We start from the raw sequence: 4,702 nt of genomic DNA on the forward strand, positions 1-4,702 counted from the left end.
GTTTGTGAACACACAGACACACACACGGCTTTGATCTGCCTATGGTGGAAATACATTGCTGTGGTATGAGATTGTGAGGTGGTAGCTAACTCTTAAAAAAAACTATCCCCAATTAATGTGCTCAAATTAATATTAATGACTGTGGTTCATTTTGTGTGAAAATCTGTGTTGCAGGTGCAATTCGTGTTAGTTAGGACTACTTTCTCCATTCAGAGTGGGTTCCTGGGTTAAAACTCACAAGTTGTTACTGTGACTTGTTGGTTGCACAACCTTAATTCCAATCAAGCTCAATTTTAAAGCTAGCTCTTGCATTTGATGAAGGCTGGTATTTCAACCAGCAGCTGACCTTCAAGTCTGTTACCTGTAGCGTAAACAAAAAACACTTTTTGGATCTTGAACCGTTCTGTGACTGTGTAAGAGACATAAAATTTGAAAATGTAGACATAATATTTGAAATACAAGCCATGGACTTTTTGCCTGTCCATGTCTTACTAATGAGGCATTGCCTTTACTGTGCACTTTTAATTCAGTTTTGTTTAAGATGACTGCGCACAAAGATTGAATTGGCAATTTGCCCTTGGGACATTAATTGGACAAAAATAGAATAAAAATATACTTTCAAATCTGAAGTGATTTAGGCCACTCTGCACTTTTGCCTACTGACTTATGGAAGCCACTGAAAGAAGTCTTTTGTCAAAAGATGAGTTTCTTAATGACAACTGTTATCTACTCAACTCAAGCTGCTCTCCAGGTGCATTATGCATCTTGGTGGCCAAACTACAGCGCTGCAAAATGTGTCATGGGCAGAGCATGGAAACTTTGTGCAAACAGTTTTTATGGCCATGTCTTTGCATGTCTGGCCATGTCCGTACATACCAATTGAATTGTCACGGAATAATGTCTTTTCCTCTTCCTCCAATTTTTTTTCTTGTGTGCTCGGCGCCCTAATGGCCACATACGCACAGCTGATGGCACCTATGGCATTTGGAAAGCCTGCAAATAATGCAATCAGTCCTCGATTGTGCGTTCTCGTGCACACGTCTGGCTCAGTGCCATTAAGAAGTGCACCAGGCAGCGGGAAACAGAGGTCTGAGATACTCCCACAACATCCCCGGACACCCTGCCCGCTGACGCTGCACCTGTTGCCAGGATGGAGAGGCGGCCCGCTACCTTGAGTAACACGGTGGCGAGGTCGGCCGTGCAATCTGGCTCTTCGAGTCATTCTTCAAAAGGCGGCGCAGCTCGATGATGGAGGCCCTGTCCGTGCGCTGGGCATCTGTTAAACTTAGCATATTCGCCCCGGTCGTGCTGTCTCCTGTCATGACCCCGTGAAAACTGCAGCACGTAAATGTCACGATACATTTTGATTGGAGACTCGTCCAATTTTTATAAATGCCGTTCCATTTGTTCAGAGACCGATCAACAGTGTTCCACCTTCAAGTTTTGTGACTCAACCATTCGTACTCTATCTGGTGTTTGGGGTTTATTAGTGTGCAGATGTCTTATTTTACATCAGGAAACCATTGGGAGTGCTAGACATATTGTACGGTTTTAAGTGTGTAAGGAAAAAAGCATGCAAATTCAGTCAGTCAGAATGCATGTATCGTAATGAGAAGGTGAACATGCCTTGATTTACATATTTATCACCTCAAGTGTGCATCTTGCAGGAGAATGGGTACTTCTATGCAGAATGAGTGGTGTGCATAGGTAAAAAACATTACTAGGTAGGTAAAGGTCTGCATCGGGCCCTTAATTAATGCCATTTCAGTGCTCATTTGAGTTGGATTTTGATATCAGACATTCAAAAAAAGATGAAAAAATGCATCCTCTAAACTATATATTCAGACAAAAGTTGCCTGCCCATTTTTCACGCTTTTCTCACACCATGAGATTTGCATTTAGCCAGGCAGAAATTGGGGAGCAAAGCGTGTTAGCTAGCCTGCTTGTTAGAAATAGTCTTTTAGCTGGATATTATTACAGAGTTGCAGTAGTTCATAAGGTTTTTCATATTATTTTTCATAACAGGCAATACCACATCGCTGCATTCCCTAAGAGTACCAAAGCATGCCTAGTCAGCATCCTTTTCCGATATGGCTGTGGGCTGACTTGACCCGCGTCGATGTGAATGGGGAAGGGAGATACCAGAGGAAAAAAACCCTTCATTTCAAATGACCTCTCTGTAGCCAAAGTATGGGAAAACTTTTTTTTTTTAATCTTTGTCAGCAAAAGTACAGTCGGATACTTTCAGTTTTAGTTTCAGGCAAATAATAAATTGGGTAAAATTTGAGTATGGGATGCATGGTATTTAAGATAGTTTGGGTCACGGTGTAATTTGGTGGCATTAGCTTGTTTGATTTCATCTCAAAAGAAGGCCGTACACTTTGCAAATCCAGGTTTGACATTTTAGGGTTCATAAATTCAGTTTTGTCATCATATTTGACTAGCAGCATTACCATCTGGGAATAGTCGACTGCATTTTTATTATTAAGTTTCATGCTATCCACAAACACCTGGCAAATGACATTTTAACACAATCAGAAATTCCTAAATAATTTAACACTGCTGAGGATTTTTCAAAGAACAAAAAAAAAAAAAAAAAAGAAGAATTTTAGTTGATAGAACTGCATAAAAAAAAAAATTCTTTCTTTTTTTATCTATTTGTGTTCAGAAGCGATGCTCATGCACTGTGGGCAGGATTTTACCATTCAACATACACTCCTCCACCAACACCCCTACCTCCTTCTCATCTCCTCCCCTATTTTACCTTTTTCAAAACACCATTCATAATGGCAGAAGACCAGAGAGTCATCACTTTTTAAAGCTGCCATCCATGTGTATAGTCGGAAAAATGCAAATGCTTAGAACATATTTATAACCTCATCTAAAGACAAAAAAACATTGTGACTAGAAGATTCCCTCTTTCTTCAACTGAGGGAACTTGACTCTTTTACACTCCTGTATCAAAGCCGAAAATAAAAGTGAAAATAAAAACCGAAAATTGCAGCTTCAACGTTGAGGGCTTTTCCATATTCCTCCAACAATTCAATAGAGATTTCCAGACGCCGTTGTCCATCTCCCTGGTTTATAGGCGCTCTAAGCTCTAGGATGGGGCTGTTACTGTCTTCAGTGAGGAGGGTAAAATGTGTCCGTCTGTGCTGTGAAGGTCCTTCGGGGCGCCGTGTAAGCCTTACTCCTGAACTATGAAAGCCGGCCCTTGCCACGGCTTCTTTCGCTCGCATGAAACACCCCCATCTTTGATGGTTGTTTATGTCAGAAATCCCTCCCATCCCATCCCCCCACCCCACCCCATCACCACCAGCCCATCACCACCAGCCCCAGACTGAAGTAATGTGCGGCAGCTTAGCAACCTCACTGCTCAATCAGTCGATAGTAAAAAGACAATTCGATTTTCAGCAATAAAGAGAGTAAGGCAAGTATATATACATACACACACTCACCTTGCTCTCTAACTTAATATTATTTAAATTTTATTGGTGATGATTACTTAAAGTCACAGTGAAACTGCATTTTGAGAGCATCTTGCTTCCTTAATGTGATGTATTTCTTGCTGAAACAGGATATTACGTCAGGACATAACGTGTGGACGGATCATTTAAAGGGCATTTTATTTGATGGGAAGGGCAGAATTGTTCCAAATTATGTGATGGTTTTATTGGCTGGAATTTTTATGTCGCGTCCTGGTACAAAATGAACTCTCCCCTAAAGATTTTTCATTTCCCAGGAGGTAAAAGTAATGAGATTTTGACATACAAATACAAAAAAATACATTTTTGGTCATTTTTTTGACATACATTGTCAAATAGGTGTATGATGTGATATTACAATGAGCTAAAAAGGCAAAAAAAAGACATTTTTTATTTCAGTGTGACTTTGGTCAAGTTTGTGTGCCTCATTTATGATTTACACCTGTCAGCTTCCTTCTGCAGATAAGGTGTCAGCTTTTTAACCTTGTGGCTCTCCCATTTGTCCCCTATGATGAAATCAGGAGGAAGTCTATCGATTCCGTTTATTCACTCATGACACAAAAGCTCAGACACCGGTGATCTGACTTTGACGAACCTCAGGGGAATGATGCATCTCAACACCGTGATGCAACATTTTCAAACTTAAAAGAGGGGCATTACATTGTTAAATTGTTTGCATGCAACATGCAACATTTCAGACACCGCTGATCTGATTTTGATTAAACTTGGGGAAATGATGCATCTCACCACTGCACCCCGACATGTTTGATTTGATTGGTCAGGCTCTGCTGCTGGAAGCCACTACCTGCCAGCCGCTGCTTTGCGAGCTTGGTCGTTTGACACTTTCCAATTAATTTACTGGTTTTCATCCTCAGAAAAGAGAGAGAAATAGAGAGATGGAATGAAAGAGAAATAGTAAAAAGAAGAATGTGTCACAAGACCATTCGTGACTATAGAATATGCAAGGTGGCGCAGTGAAAAAAAAAGAAAAAAGCCCCACTCTCCCTTTCACCCCTCCTGCCGAAGGAAATTGAATGAAGCGCTGCACGGAGGAGGTGGTGTGTGACACCCACAATCCCCGGTGTGGCTGGCACTGAGTGAGAGGGCTGTCTGTGCGGGCCGGGGTTCACGTTACCCTCGGCGGGGTCAGATTCCACACGCTCTTCACCAGCTGCTCGACACTGCGGCGCGGCTCAGCCGTCTAATGGCACGCGCTG

The sequence above is a fragment of the Centroberyx gerrardi genome, chromosome 3 (assembly GCF_048128805.1).
Source record: "Centroberyx gerrardi isolate f3 chromosome 3, fCenGer3.hap1.cur.20231027, whole genome shotgun sequence".
Taxonomy (NCBI): domain Eukaryota; kingdom Metazoa; phylum Chordata; class Actinopteri; order Beryciformes; family Berycidae; genus Centroberyx; species Centroberyx gerrardi.